At 50.5% G+C, this 16,416-nt stretch overlaps 1 protein-coding gene across 2 annotated transcripts in view; it reads left to right on the top strand.

The window, feature by feature from the left end:
- The window catches only part of CSMD1 (CUB and Sushi multiple domains 1), a 605,853-nt gene that overhangs the window by 121,068 nt on the left and 468,369 nt on the right, over nt 1-16,416 (top strand). The window lies entirely within an intron of this gene.

The following is a 16,416-nucleotide window of genomic DNA, read 5'->3' on the forward strand; positions in this document are numbered from 1 at the left end:
CTCTCCCTTCCTCTCTGTAAAAAATCAATAAAATATATATTTTTTTAATAAAGATTCATAACAGGAGAACATGACAGCTATGAAGTAGCCACAGAAATAGTGTTATGGTTGGGGGCCACCACCACACGGGGAGCTGTGTTAGAGGGCTGTGGCATCAGGAAGGCGGAGAGCCGCTGCTCTGGAGGAGCACAAACAGCAGGACCGGGTCTGAGCCAATAGCACAGGAAGCAGGGACCCTGACCGGGCACATCAGTCGGCCCGGGGACCGAAAAAGCCTGTGCTGGCCGCATGCTCGGTCCCAGCCTCAAACAGCCCTGTCTCTGGGTAAGGGTGGGGTCATGACCTTGGCCCCCGGAACAAGGGCTCTCTCGGCGCCTCGGAGAGTGGTTTGATGGGCCCTTGGTTGCTGATTTGCTCTCCTGGCTTAGTCTCTTATGGACATGGGGGCCGCTCTGTCTGGACTCCGCCCCTCTGGCCTGGAAGCTAGCAGACCGGGGAGCAGGCGTGGCCTGGGTCCGTGTTCACGTGTGGACACAGGCTGCACTCGGAGCAGCTCAGGGAATGGGTGTTGGCCTTGAAGGCACCTCCTACGCACCTGGTAGGACACCAATGAGCCACCCCATCTGCCCCCCTGGGCAGGGGTGGGGGGAGAGGGCATTGCATTTCCTGCATGCAAGGACAGTGCGTCTGCCTCCTTGACTTCTCATCTGTCTTTTACTCCTTTGATGAGTTGCCTGAGAAGGAAATGGGGATAATTAGACTCTTTTTAGCAGCACCAAGCTTTTCTGCGGGCACAGGACCCGCAGGATGAATGGAAGTGGCTGAAACGCATTACCAGCTCGGAAGGCAAACCCTCAATCACTGGTCTTGGTCACACGCCAGTGAGAACCCTTCCGATTGATTTAACACTTCCCTTCATTTCTAAGGCTCGCCCCACAAGGAGGAGGCACTGAACAATTTGATTATTTTATAGCCAAGGAGAGTTGAGGGAGCTTGGGGGTGGGTAATATATGTGAAAATCAGCGTATATTAAAGAATACTCCCCTTCTAGGAGAAATGGGAGGGACTTGCTCTGAAAATGTCCCAAAGTTATTAGAAATATTAATGAAATATGCATTGAGTACAATTTAGACTTTAAATAGAATATTTTATACATTTGGCATAGTGAAAAATCATTATTGTATACATGATTAACTTAAATGCATTTATTGAAACTTTTTTTTTTTGTAGAACAGAGCATGCTTTGAACCAATATTACCAAATTTAGGATCTTTTCATCAGAGTAACATGCTGCACACAGTTCTGACCTATAGTACCTGACGTCTGAAATTCACATACTTTCCCAGACCTTTCTGTTTACATAAAGGGGCTTTATAGGCAGTGTGTGCCCACGTGTTATCTTGTGTGCTTTTAAATGTTTCTAGACAATAAGTATAGACACAACCATAGGAAATAAACAATTCTAATTGGAAAAGTACCAAATGTGTGATTAGGGGCATACATATATGAACAAGCAATTTCCTTGCAACATTCTGACTAACCAGAGCCTGTGTTTCTCAGAAAAGGCAGCGTGAACAGCCATGGAGGGGCCTCCGCGGGGTAGCAGGGAGGAGGGGAGTCAGGGTTCACCAGGCCCTGCTTGTGGCAGGGAAGGTGCCCACGTTGCTGCCTGTGTGGGGGCAGAGGTCATTGTCTGCCACTCACCGGGATCCAGTGACCATATCATCCCTGACACGGGACCTCCCGCTCTGTCTTTCCCTGCAGACAGACTGTTCTCACAGGCTATCCTACTTGTCTTGGACCCTCATCTTCACGTGTGGGGACGTGTGTGTGAAGAAGAAGGACAGGGATACGGCAAAACAGGGCTGCAGGCGACCAGTGCTCAGGGAGGGCCCTCGGTCTCTCAGCCACCCGGCGCCTGTGGTGTTTTCACAGCAGGAATCAGAGGACACGCCTAAAACTGGCTTAAACAGCAAAGGCACATGCTGCTTACATGTCAGCCGGGCTTCAGACAGGCTGGAGCCCGAGGTTCAGGGTGCATTCTGGGACGTGGCTCTGCTTCCCTGGGTCCCTCAGCCCTGCCCTCTCACGGCCCAGGGGCCACTCACCAGGCTCTGCTCACAGTGGGCGGGGCTGCCTGAAGCTCCAAGAGACACAAGGCACTCCACACAGCCCCACAGGAGGACCAGTTTAGGCTGAACACCGGTCACAGGCACAACATGATGGGACCAGCCTAGACCACATACCCAGTCACATATACACCCCATGGTGGGACCCGCTTAGAACACACACCCTCTCATGTTTGATGATATGTTAGATGCTTCTCTGCCTCTGGATCTATTTTTGTTCATCAGTTTATGTGGTTCATTAGATTCCACAAATGTGTGAGATCATGTGATACTTATCTTTCTCCGACCGGCTTATTTTGCTCAGCATAATGCTATTATTTTTGAATTAATTTACTTGGTGAATAGTTGGCTTCCTCATGAACATCTTTTCTTCAAATGCCTTCTGTTGAAATGTCGTCACATTATCCCTCCCCAGAATAAGTCTACAGGCAGTGGATTTCTTTAATGGTGATCCCTGTGCTTAATTTATTGCTTCGCTTTCGTTCCTGGCTAGATTATCAGATTCCTACAACAAAAAGCATTCTTTCTAAACGCACTGATCATGACTTTGCCATAACACAAAGCTACCATGTACAGGTGTCAGCTTCATAGGAGACAGAAGCACATGGTAGTTCTTAAGCCTTTAAAACCTTTCCTCCCTATAGCTGTGGTGACTCCATCCAGCCTGATAAGAGAGTTTATTCAATTTGTGTGTGTGCACTGGCATGCATGTGTATTTGTGTGCTTGTGTGTATGTGTGTGTGGGCATGTGTGCGTGTGTATACTGGTATAGTCATCATGCATTCTTATAGTCATTTGCTTTTCATTGTCAATGAAATGGAAGGATTGTGTCTCTTGTTTGATTGCCTCTAGAGCTCTGTACCTAGGGAAACAATATATAGTTTCATCAATCTCTGGTTACTTTGCAATATCAAAACGATAAGTGGTAATATATCATTTTAGAGACTTTCTTTAATTTCCGTTCCTTCTCCCTCTTGTCCAGCTATCCTTACTCCTTCCTAACGTCTTTCCTTGCATTTTTCTTTTATTTCTTCCCTCCCCCCTCCTTTCCTTCCCTCCCTCATCCTTCCCCCTCCCTTTTCCCTCCCCTTCCCCCCCTTCCTCACCTCCTCCATCCCTCCTCTCCTCTTTCCCTCTCTCCCTCCCTCCCCCCCCCCCCCCCCGTCCGCTTCTCTGCTTTTCCCCACTGGGATTTAATGAGCTCCTGTCACCCCAGGACCTCTAATGGGGCCCTGGATACAATGCTGATTAAAAGCTGATCTCATGAAATTTACAGTCTCGCTGGAGAGACGCTGATTGATGATCACAGGGAAGAGTGTAACGTTGCCACCTTGATGAATGTGATAAAGAAAATATGCCAGCCTATGGAGGCATCAGAGCAAGAGACTAGATGGGGTCTGGGTTATAAGGGGACCTTCACTCCGAAACTGTGTGTATGGGAGTGCGGGGGTGGAGAGAGAGCCAGAGAGATGGGGAGGGGAGGAGAGAGCCAGAGACAGTGAGAGATGGAGACAGACATGGGGAGAGAGAGAGAGACGAGGGAGGGAGAGACACAGGTGAGGCAGCCCCAGAAGGAAGAGCAGCACCTGCTGAAAGGCATTTCATAAGGGGAACAACATGGAAAAGAAAGAGGAAGAGGAAAAGGAAGGCTTTGCGCTCAGAGAACAAGGTGGAGGAATAGGAGTGTGAGGAAGACCAGGAGACGCAGATGAGACATAGACAGCGAACGGCCTCGGGGGCTGTGGGACCCTAACAAACACAGCTCTCTCTGGCTGTGCTTCAGCACGAGAGTCTGCAGCCCAGGAGCAGGGATGCAGGTGGCCTTGCTGTCTCGCACTCAGGGGATGGGGAGTGGCTTATGGGCGGCTGATTGGACGACCCTGAGGCTTAGAGATCATGAGTTTCGAAATCGGCAAAGGGGGAGCGAAGAAGGACCGGAACCTGTCAAACCAGGCGCGTCCAGAAAACAGATGATTCCCTCAGCCCTGACCTCCCCTCTCGCGCTTCCTGCTGGTCTGAGCGTGTAGGGCCTTTGACCTGACACCGTTAGACACCGGTGCCTTACGCCTGTCCCCGGAGTCACACAGGCTCCTGGTCAGAAACCCCGTGGGTGTCCGCCAAGCCAGGTGGCGCTGACATCCGCTGCTGACCATCCAGCAGCTGTTCCTGTGACTCCACACTTGGGACTGGAGGGGGGCGTGGATGTGTGGGAGGGATGGTCTGTCCTGTGCAATGTCTGCCTTTCATCCCCGTCTGTTCGGGGAGTCAGGGTTGGTTTGCGGGTTTGTCCAGCTCCCAGGTCCTCCTTTAAAAACTCTAAACCCGTGGTTTGTTGGCAAGTGAAAGGCGAGCTCGCCAGGCAGGGACAGGTGCTGGCGGTGACATCATGGGAAGGTGAGTGCAGCCACAGGGAAATGCCTCTGCTGTGAGCCCGTCAGAGGGCGCGTGTGAGCACACTCCTTCCTGCTGACCCTGCTCCTCTCCATCCCGTGCTCAGACCCTAGGCCCTCTGCATGGCCTCCAGCAATGCCCAAGCCCCTCGGTGTTCTGAGGAAGATCAGACTTAGTCTTCCTCGGAGAAGGAAACGTGCCTTCGTCTGCCCTCCGTTCTAACGGATGTGGTCGGTTTGAGGAAGATGAGGTCCACAGGGAGTTATTCCGCGGATTGAGTGGTCTCTGGTTTAGCTTTCCTCAGTTTTTCCCCCATGGGGCTTCTGGAAAAGTCCCCGTATCACAGACATGAGCGCAGTTGCTATGGAGACCATTACCACCAAGGTTGCTGCACCGTCTGTACCCATCCTGCCTTCCTCCCAACCCCCAACCTGGGCCCTTCTCCACCTGCCCCTCATGCCCGTCACCGCCTCCTCTCAGGGGCGCCACGTGAATGGGGTTCAGGGTGTGGAGTCTGTAGGGTGTTCTGCCCGGCACATCGTGCAGGGAATTCACCGGAGGCTGCACGGAGCCAGCTGCCTGTTCCCGCCCGTGGCCTGTGGGTGACATGTGGACGGGCCACCGTCCACTGAGCTGCTTACTGTCACGGGTTCCCTGCCGTTCCCTTGTGGTCTGTTCCGGACGGGGCTGCTCTGAGCACCAGGGGGGGGGGGCGTGGTGTGAGCTCCTCTTCCTCCTCCGGGACCCTCGCTCCTTCGCCTTTTCCCATAAACTCTAGAACACTCCCGCCATCCATAGAGAAGGTGGGGAGGGGGTGGGGTTAAAGGACCTTGTGAAACCCGTGTATCCGTTTGGAAGACGTTAGATTTCTTCCCTTCATTAGTGCTTTCTGTGTTCCACACTGGCCTGTGTGTGTTTTCTTGGGTTTCCGCTCTCTATTTCCAATGGTTTTCCGTGGGCTGCCTTTTCATGTTTCTGTCTGCTGAGGCTGTGCTGAGCTCGCCATTCCCAGGAGTTTGTTGTTGCATCTTGGGTTTTGCTGGAGATGCCCATGCCATATGCACCGCGGCTCCCACTCCCTTCCTACCAGCCGGGCCTCACCTCCTCTCCAGCCTGGTCCCTTGGCCAGGAGCTCCCAGTGGTGCTAGCCAGGCGGGCGGAGTGTGGACAGACCTTGGGGGCATTCAAGAAAATTGCGTTCCCCACTAGGTGTACTGACAGCTGCACATGGGTGATGGCAGCTCGTTATCTATTTGAAGAGTTTCCCGGATTCCTCATGGTCTGGGTGATTTTGTCCCGAATGTTTGTTGAAATATATACAGTTTTTGTTGTGTTGCATTAGCTGATATGATTTTAATGATTTATATGATTTTTGTACGTTAGCCTTTTACTATGGAAAGTTAAGCTGACTGATGTTTTAAAACATATTCAAGATAAGTTTACCCATGTTAAATGGACCATTGGTGGTAGATTCTGCAACTGTGCTGCCTTGATATTGTTAACCCTCGTCACAATCATGTGGAGCCTTCGGGGTTTTCTGTGTAGGAAATCGTGCCATTTACACATCTAGAAGGTTTCACTCTTCATAAAGTTGAACAGCAGCAGTGAAAGCAGGGATCCGGATCTTGTTCCTGATTTTAGGGGAAAGTGTTTCTGTCTTTTACCATGAAGTGTGTTATTACTTGAGATTTTATGAATGTGCTTCATTTTGTTTTAAGGAATCATTGCTCTGTTCTCAGATGTTAGAGGTTTTTACCACAAAAGGTTTGGGATTTTACCAATTATTTATTTATATATATTTTTTGCATTGGTATGTGACCATGTGTGTTATTTTTAAACTAGAGGCCCAGTGCATGAAAATTCATGCACTGGAGGGGCGTCCCTCAGCCCGGCCTGCCTCCTCTCACAGTCCAGGAGCCCTCAGGGGCGGGAGGCGACCTGGTGATCAGGAGAAGGTGACGCCCCATCACACCTCTGCTGCTGCCACTGCCGGCAGCACAAACCTCAGCTGGCCCTGGTTACCTGAGCCTCAGGTAGCCCTGAGTAGCTGGGCAGTTGCCATCCAAGGCTTGCTTGCACCTCAGGCCGGCCCTGGGCAGCTGGGGGGCTGAGGGGACTGGGGAACCCTGGAAGCAGGCGTGGGGAGCGGCAGGCCCGGCTGTGCCCCTTGGCTGCCACCCTGGAGGGGCTGAGGGTACTGAAAGCTCCCATCTTGTGGCTGTGGGCGCTGCCATCTTGTGGCTATGTGTGGCCAGCAATTAGCATACCCCTCCTTCTTGGCTGTGGCCACCTCCATCTTTGTGAGGGCGTGAGGGTCAGTTAGCATATTCCCTGTTTATTAGGTAGGACTTGTTCCCATCAATGCGATTGATGACATTGGTGGTGATCTTATCTTGAGTCTCCCTTGCATTCCGTACCTTTTCTGTGATATCCTGCTGGGATCACTCTGGTTGTATCACATTAAAGGGTTTCCCATTTACATTCATGAATGGGTCTGTAGTTTTCTGGTTTTCTGTGGCCGCAGTCTCTCCTTGTGTGGGGAGTAATGCTGACTTTTTGGAAGGAACCGATGGCATTGCTTTTCCTTTGAGGGCGACTTACACTCTAATCCTTTAATGTCGGTGACATTCTCCAGCGAAGCCATCCAGCTCCCGAGGTTTTTTTTAGGAGATTTTTGTCTTACCATCTGAGTCCTTGTATTTTTATGTTTGTTGACATTGTCCTTTAAAAAAAAAAACACACAGTTTTTGCTATGATATGTTTCTTGCAAGGCATCTATTCTGTCATTGTAGTTATCAGTTATGTTGGTTATTTATGTCTGTCTGCTTTTCTGTGATTTTTCTGGACTTTTGTCTATTTTTTCCTTTGTTGGTCTGTCTGAAATTTGTCATGTTATTACATTTTTAAAGAACCAGCTTATGGTTTTGTGGATTCTATTTTTTTTTTCCTGTGCTCTACTATTTATCTCTACTCTAATTATTTTATTTACGGGCTCTTTCACGTTGTGCTCTTCGCCTCCATATCGTGTTTTTCTAGGCACTTGTGGCTGTTCACTTGCCTTAAAATGGTTGGACATGTCTGTGTCCTTTTCCTGCCTTGAGTGTAAGTTTGGTAAAACAAAGACCAGTCCTGTAGGCCAGGCCTTGGGTAACCTCCCTGGTAGATAAGACAGAAAAAAGAAACAGTTTAGGTGATGTGCTTGATGGTTACTGACTGTCTCAATACACTTTAACGCTAAAGATATTGTTTAGAGAGACTGCTATTGGCTTGTTCTATAATACAGTCAAGTAATTTTCTATTCACAACACACATTTTAATGAAATGACTTGTAGGTGTTCTCTTCAATTAGGCTACCAATGGGGAATTTAGTTGGCGTCCTCAGACATTTGAACTTTCCAATAGGAAGCTCTTGCATTAACCCCGTGATTGGCACTATGGCTCGTGAACCACATGTGGCTCTTTGGCCCCTTGAGTGTGGCTCTTCCACAAAATACCATGGCCTGGGCGAGTCTGTTTTGAAGAAGTGGCATTTGAAGAAGTTTAAGTTTAAAAAATGTGGCTCTCCAAAGAAATTTCAGTAGTTGTGCCATTGATATTTGGCCCTGGGGACTGATGAGTTTGCCAACCACTGCCTTACCCCATTCTCCCGCCCTCATTCCACCCCGCTAGCCCCTCTACAAGCACACACCCTGCCCTGGCCTGGCTCAGAGGAAAGCCTGTTGCCTGGAGGGGGCAGAGAAGGAGAGGGTGCTCCAAATTTCTAATCCCCCTTTGCAAGGTCAGCAAGCAAACACTTACCCCCCTTCTCCCGGCCGCATGTGTGAGGGAGGGAGGGAATGGAGAGAAGCCAGGGGTCCATACTCATGGCTCCCCTCCCTGGGCAAGGAAGAGGCACCCGGAAGCCTGGTGTCCTGTCCCCCGGCACCTGCATTGGTGTGAGCCTTGCCAGAGCAGCTCCTCAGGATGTGTCAGGCCCAGGAGTCCCAGACCCGGACGAATGGGGAGCAATAGTGTAAAGAGGAGGCCTCGGGCTGTGCCACCACCACAGGGAACACACTGAGGAAATGGAGAGCTCATCTGGGCCCAGTTTGCCCAGGGAGGGGGAGTGCTGCTGAGCGTCTCGATGGGCAGTGGGATGGGCAGTGGAAGGGGTGTGTGAACCTGGGTGACAGTAGTCACGTGATGTGAGAATGCACCTTAAACCTTCCTATCAAAATCCTGATTTCAACCCTGGCCGGTGTGGCTCCGTGGATAGAGTGTCGGCCTGCAAACTCAAGGGTCCCCGGTTCGATTCCAGTCAAGGGCATGTACGTTGGTTGTGGGCACATCCCCAGTGCAGGGTGTGCAGGAGGCAGCTGATCCATGTTTTTCTCTCCTCGATGTTTCTAACTGTCTATCCCTCTCCCTTCCTCTCTGTAAAAATCAATAAAATATATTAAAACACACACACACACACACACACACACACACACACACACACACAAATAAAAAAACAACCAACAACAAAAACTGATCTCAGTGAAAGAATCCCAGCTCCGCTCTAAAATCCCCTCCAGGACGTCCATAGGAGGAAGGTCTCCCCTGAGAGGTTGTGTGTGAAGAGTGATGTGGACAATGTAACCCTTCTTCAGGGTCCTAGGAGCTGGCACTGGGCACAGACCCCTGTTTGCCCAGGCCTCCGCTCCCATTCAGAATGGTGCCTACCAGCTGTGCAGTCCCAGAGCGATGTGTTTGCAAATAGACTGCCTCCCAGAGTTCCTTGGTGCCCGTTGCGATAATTGTCTTCAGCCCACGGCGCCTTCTCATCATGGGTGTTTCTATCTCTCCCCCCCTCCTGTCCTCTCTGGAATCAATGAAGATGCTTTTAGAAAGCGCTGAGTGCAGACTAGATACGTGGTCAGTGGGCTGATGGCATCGTCGTGTGGGATGGTCTGAGCTAGTCACCGTGACGCACACCGGGGCGTAGGGATGGCTTGTGGGTCACGCGGTGCTGGTCCCTGGGGACACGGCTGTGATTTGGGGGAACTGACACTAGTATTTGGTGTCAGAAGATCCCACTTCCCTTCTGGGAACCGGGGACAGCCACTCTGCTGCCTCCTGCACGCCACACCTGCTGTCCGTCAGGGAGGGCAGCGCTGTTCCGTGTGCATGTCCACTTCCCTGGAGTCACGTGGGCCTGCTGTCACGGGTGACTGAGATTCTGGGTGAGCTGCGTGTGGAAGCGCCGCCTCGCTCTGAAGGACGAGACCGCAGGGAGGTGATGCTGGGATCCTGTGTGCCGGGAGCCGTGGAGCCGGGAGCACCGGGAGGGGGGAATCTAGGCTGAATTAAGTCTGTACGAGTCCCTGGAGCCTAATGTTCTGTGCATCACGTCAGAGATAGACCAAGTATCTCATCAGGTACAGCTCAGCCGCCGGGCGATTTAGACAGCAATTTCCCCAGCTTCCCTGAGATAGAATCTATATCTACAAAAGGCTGGTATGCCAAGTGTCCCCTCGGGGGTTTGACCGGGAGACTGGGAGTGTGATAGCTCACTGTGACGTGAGCTGACCACCAGGGGGCAGTGGACAATGAAGGGAGGCCCTGGCTTGCAGCCTGGAGGCCCAGATTGGCCCCAATCCCCGGCCAGGCCTAGGGCCCCTACACCTGCATGAATTTTGTGCACCGGGCCTCTAGTTGCTATATAACATGGTGACACCGATTTCTAAAAGTTACGCAGGTATTGAATTTTCTGATAGCAGTTTGCTTGAATGATAGCAAGTGAACACAAACATGCATGCACTTCCTGTGTGATGTGTATTCTTGGTGTACATGTGATTTACATGCCTACTGCACATATACTTCCTGTTCTCCCTTTGGCTCTGATGTTCCCAGGCAGCTTCCAGCATCAGTACTTGTAGAAAGACCTTTAAAAAAAAATATATATATATATATATATATATTTATATATATATATATAATTTTATATATATATATTAAAATTATATATATATAATTTTTTTACAGAGAGGAAGGGAGAGGGATAGAGAGTTAGAAACATCAATCAGCTGCCTCCTATACACCTCATACTGGGGATGTGCCTGCAACCAAGGTACATGCCCTTGACCAGAATTCAACCTGGGACCTTTCAGTCCACAGGCTGATGCTTTATCCACTGAGCCACATCGGCCTTGGCTAGAAAGACCTTTAGACATTTCCTCTCGCAATGCCTGAGTTTCCAGGCTGCGAAAAGAACAGGCTTCACTGAAACATTAACATCCTCCCCGGAGCCCCGCAGACTTGCTCTTTGAGGGAACGTGACTGGCAAAGGCTCCACCCGCAGGTCCCTGGTGAGCAGTGTGTTAACACAAGGCGATAATTGCAGGATCTGAAAGTTTGTCCATTAGAAGTGGCTCCCGCTGAAATAATCGGCTTACTGAAGCTGTGTTTCAGGACAACACTGAAAGGAAGCACAGACGTCAGCCACTTAACAGGGAAACACCTGCGGGAGGGCTGAGGCTCTCTGCCTGGGGCAGGCCCTGAGCATGTATGTGCCGAGGGGGCAGTCGCATGAATTGACTTGCCGGGAACTCGTGCAGAAAAGCCCAACCTTGGCGTTTTCTGGGGGAGCTGCTCTGTGTGAAAGGGCATGTGAAACAGGGAAATGTGTGCCCATGTCATCTGTAATCTATGTACCCAACTAACATTCCTGGTTTCCACAGAAGCAATCTTTTAAAAAATATATATGTTTTTATTGGTTTCCGAAGGGAGAGGGAGAGAGAGAGATCAATGATGAGAGGGAATCACTGATAGGCTGCCTCCTGCACATCCTGCCCTGGAGATGGAGCCTCCAACCCCCAATGTGCCCTGACTGGGAATGAACTGTGACCTCCTGGTTCAAAGGTTGACACTCAACCCTGGAGGCATGTCGGCCAAGAGCAATCTCTTATCTCAGACGTCCATTAGCATGCTCTCTGGATGGAGTTCTGGGTCCAACAGAGACGCTAAGTGCTACCTCCCTCGTTCATTAATTACGACCATTAATCACACTCATTAATCACTTTACCTTGTGGGACTCCCACTCGGAGACCGTTTTCGTTGAACTGTAAATGGCCGTGGCCACGGTGTCTGTGCGTGTCAGGAGGCGGGGACCTCACGTGGACGCTAACGATGTGAAGACCCACAGCTTTGGGGTGATTGTAATGAGGGAGGCGTCCTCCCGGTCAATGGGAATAGATTTCCACTAATGCTGCTCGCGCTAATGGGCGCCGGTCAATACCACCGGAGGACTGCTGCTTCTCCAGTGATTATTTCATGCAGCTCAGTCTTGTCAGTACTTGTGGTACTTCTATGCATCTGAAGATATTAAGGTGCCAGAACATTCGCCTTCTCCTGGCGGGACCAGGAGTCACAAGGTGTGAACAGAGCTGCGAGGTGGACTTATTTCTAAAAAGAAAGACTGGACCAATGTGGCTTTGTCTTGCTGTCACATGGATGCTCTTTTCTTACCTCTGCAGGACGGGGGGCTGCTGGGCCCTGCCCCAGGGGCAGGGGGACGTTTCCATTTCATGATCCATCTGTCTCTCTCCACTTTTAGAAAAACCATCCTCCGACGCCGAGTCTCCAGCAGCGTGTAATCACTGTTTTCTATTGCGTTGCCTTTTTCTTATTGATTTGCAAGCTTTCCCTGTCATGTGATCGACGCGTCCTTGGCTGAGTCTGTGTATTGTGACTATGACCTACTTTCTGTAGTGCTTTCACTCTTTATTTCATGATGATTACCCGGTGTGTTCCAGGTGAGGCACTCCTGCTTACCGCCCAGTTTCAAAGACACTCTTTCATGTGGTGTCTGCCCCCAAGTTTCATTGTTCCACATGTGTGTCTGCGATTCATCTGGAGCAGTGGTCGGCAAACTGTGGCTCACGAGCCACATGCGGCTCTTTGTTTTTTGTTTGTTTTTTTAAATATATATTTTATTGATTTTTTTACAGAGAGGAAGAAGAGGGATAGAGAGCTAGAAACATCTATGAGAGAGAAACATCGACCAGCTGCCTCCAGCACACCCACCAGGGATGTGCCTGAAACCAAGGTACATGCCCTTGACTGGAATCAAACCCAGGACCTTTCAGTTCGCAGGCTGACGCTCTATCCACTGAGCCAAACCGGTTTCGGCACATGCGGTTCTTTGGCCCCGTGAGTTTTTAGTAAAGACCAGCTTAGGAGGACCCTAATTAAGTTAATAACAAGGTACCTGCCTATATAATTTTTTTTTTTTTAAATTGGCTCTCAAAAGAAATTTCAGTCGTTGTCCCATGGATATTTGTCTCTGCTGACTAGTGAGTTTGCCCATCACTGCTCTGGAGGAGACGTGTGTCTGTATGGCGAGGGAGGGACCAGCCTCACTGGCCCATCTGGCTGTCTCGTCGGCAGCACCATTGGTGAGAGACCCGTGGCCAGTGCCTCGCTGCACCAGCTGTGCGTCAGCCTGCCCTCTGTGTCTGAGTGGCTTTAGCTGAGGGCTTTATTCTTTAAACAATATGTTTCTATGGATTTTAGAGAGGAGGAAGGGAGAGGGAGAGAGAGATAGGGAACATCGATGAGAAAGAAACATCAAGACTGATTGGCTGCCTCCTGCACGCTTCCTGTTGGGGATCAAGCCCACAACCAAGCATGCACCCTGATCTGGAATTGAATTGGGACCTCCTGGTGTGTGGGTCCATGCTCAACCACTGCGCCACACCAACCGGGTGCTGAGCCTTTCTGTTCTGTTCCACTGCATCTTGTCGAGGTTTGCACCCCCTGAGCACTGTGTGAGTTGCTGTGGCTTTGTAGTACGGCATGGCATTAAGTAGCATAAAACCTCTCCGACCAGCCAAAACTGCTTTGGCTCAGTGAATAGAGTGTCAGCCTGTGAACTGAAAGGTCCTGGGTTTGATTCCGGTCAAGAGCATGTACCTTGGTTGCGGGCACATCCCCAGTACAGGGTATGCAAGAGGCAGCTGATCCATGTTTCTCTCTCGTCAATGTTTCTAACTCTCTATCCCTCTCTCTTCCTCTCTGTAAAAAATCAATAAAATATATTAAAACAAAACAAAACAAAACAAACAAAACAAAAACCTTCTTCAGCCTCGTCTGGGACATTCCTGACCCAGACCCTCTACCTCGGGAGTAGACACCCTCGCACTCCTTGGTTGGTTGCCATGAGCGGCCACTATGAGAATCCCTCATCAAAGTACATGGGAGAAGTTTGCCAAGTTCCCAGCAGGCCCTGTGGAGAAGTCTCCCTCCTGGCCAAAGGAGACTCATTCTGCCAAGTGCATGGCACCGATTGGCCCCCAGAGACAGCCTGTGGTCCTGTGGAGGAGGTCTCCTTGTCTGGTCACCTGGTTCACCAGGAAGGTGTGTCACAGGGAGTTGTTCCCGGCTGCACCCCTTCTCTGGAAGGCATTCACTTCCCTCCTCCGATGTACCATCTCCTCCCTCTCTGACTCAGGCTGACGTGAGAATCGCCAGGTACATCGAGCAAGCTCTTCCCCGCAAAGATCTCTCAGAATCCCGCAGCTTAACATCCACTTGCGGCTGGGTTATTGTTGGATTCAGATTTAGTGGGAAATGGGCCTGCTATTAGTCCTTTGGTTTTTAAGCCCACAAATCCCTTTCATTAAACCCTTTTTATGAAGACTCAGCACACTCCCCCGGCACTTGAGAACATCGCTGTGAACAGCGCGAGCTCGCCGAGAGCTGCTGTTGTGAAATGGGCTTTAAGAGTGAAACGTCCTTGGCAATCGCTTCCTGTTTGAAGTGGGAGGATAAAAGCCTCGATGGTACTTGTGCTCAGGTACCTACACCAACACGCCACCGCCCGAGTGTCCCGGCTCTCTGATACTCTGCTTCTTACCGTCAGGAATCTCCATTCAGATCCTTTGCCCGTTTTTTAATTGGATTCTGTGTGTGTGTGTGTGTGTGTGTGTGTGTGTAGTTATAAAAGTTCTTTATACATTTTGCCTATTAATCCTGAAGAAGCACAAAACACTAATTCGAAAGAATATGTGCACCCCTGTGTTCACTGCAGTGCTATTTTCACATGCCCGTCAGCAGACGAGGGGATAAAATAGCTGTGGCACATCCACACCACGGAACACTACTGGGCGGTAGGAAAGAAGGGTCTCCGACCCTCTGAGATGGCATGGAGGGACCTGGAGAGCATCGTGAGGAGTGAGACAAGCCAGTCAGAGAGAGACAAGTACCATGTGACTTCACCTTATGGGGAATCTAATGAGCAAAATAAACTAATGAACAAAATAGAAGCAGACTTATGGAATCAGAGAACAGATGGACAGCTGTCAGAGGGGAGTGGGGGGAAGGGGCTGGCTGTGAAAGGTAAAGGGGTTTGGAGGAAACACACAGAGAAAACCTCACAGACACAGACACAATTGCGGTGATTACCGGAGGGAAAAGGGGGTGGGGTTGTAGGAGGGTAAAGGTGGCATCCATGGTGATGGAAGGAAACTTGACTTTGGGTGGTCAACACAGAGCGCAATATGCACAGACGTGTTTGAGGAAGGGACATCTGAGAACCGGTATGTTTTTATTAAGCAACTAGAGGCCTGGTGCACGAAATTTATGCACTGGTGGGGTGTTCCCTAAGCCTGGCCTGTGCCCACTCGCAGTCCAGGACCTCCTGGCCTTGGCTCTGCCACTGATCCCCGCCCACAGGGAAGCCCTGTCCACCCGGCTGTGGCTCTGCTGTGGGCCCTCTCAGCCATGGCTTTGTCGGGAAGACGTCCGGTCCCTCTGGTCTAATTAGCATATTACCCTTTTATTAGTATACATATTCAGCAATTTTTAAAATAATTTAAAAAAATGCACACATAAAGATAAAGAAAATAAAACACTGCGAACAGTACCTGGTTGCTATTTAATTCTGACTCAGACAGAGAGATGTGGAGTGATGTGTCAGCAGTGTTGTGTCCCCTCCCATGATGGCTATCTTTCTGGTTCATGGTGATTTGGGTGTGTTCCTCGGACAACTCCAATGGTCATCCTGTCTCAGTTATGGTCTCCACTCTGGACATCAGTTAGGTTGACCAAGGTGGGGTCCCAAAAGGCACACTGGGAGGTAGCAATGGTCAGAACACATTCCCGCAGTGCAGGGACCAGATTCCCATGTCCCAAGGGACTATGCTCAGGAAGTGGTACCTGGGCAGAGGAGGGGGGGGGGAAGCAATAAACGGGGAATAGCTCTGGCTCGTATGGCTCAGTGGATAGAGCATTGGCTTGTGGACTGAAGGATCCCCGGGTTGATTCTGATCAAGAGCACATGCCCAGGTTGCAGGCCTGATCACCCAGTAGGGGCATGTAGGAGGCAGTCAATCATGATTCTCTCTCATCATTGATGTTTCTATCTCTCTTTCCCTCTTTCTTCCTCTCTGAAGTCAATAAAAATATATTATTTTTAAAAGCTGGGAATAATAGCACAAAGCAGGCAGCTGTGGGAATATTTCCCAAGGTCTCCCCAAGGTGAGGTTGTCCTAACCTGCTCCTTGGTGGTAGGAGTTCTGGCACCCAGCTGCCCCTCCCACTGCCCCCCCTCCTCCATCGACTGACTATTTTGGTTCTGCACCCAATTCCATTCTGGGGTGAGGGGAGGGGTCCCTTACATCCACTCACCAACAGGCAATGCTCAGGACACCAGCTGGGGTCCTACTGGGCATTTGGTTGAAGGAGAGTGAGATTCCCCAGGTTGATGGCTCAATCCCTCAGGACCCACCTGCACCTCAGAGCCCCATGGCCAGCCCAGAGGGGATGCTGTCCACGGACCAGCAGGTTGTAAGTCCCAGGTCGCGGCCCCTCCTTGGGCTCCGCCGATGTGCGGGAGAGGCTCTCAGAGCTCAGGATGCCCAGTGGCTCGCTGGTT

This window comes from Pipistrellus kuhlii, unplaced genomic scaffold (genome assembly GCF_014108245.1).
Source record: "Pipistrellus kuhlii isolate mPipKuh1 unplaced genomic scaffold, mPipKuh1.p scaffold_m20_p_78, whole genome shotgun sequence".
In the NCBI taxonomy this organism is placed as follows: Eukaryota; Metazoa; Chordata; class Mammalia; order Chiroptera; family Vespertilionidae; genus Pipistrellus; species Pipistrellus kuhlii.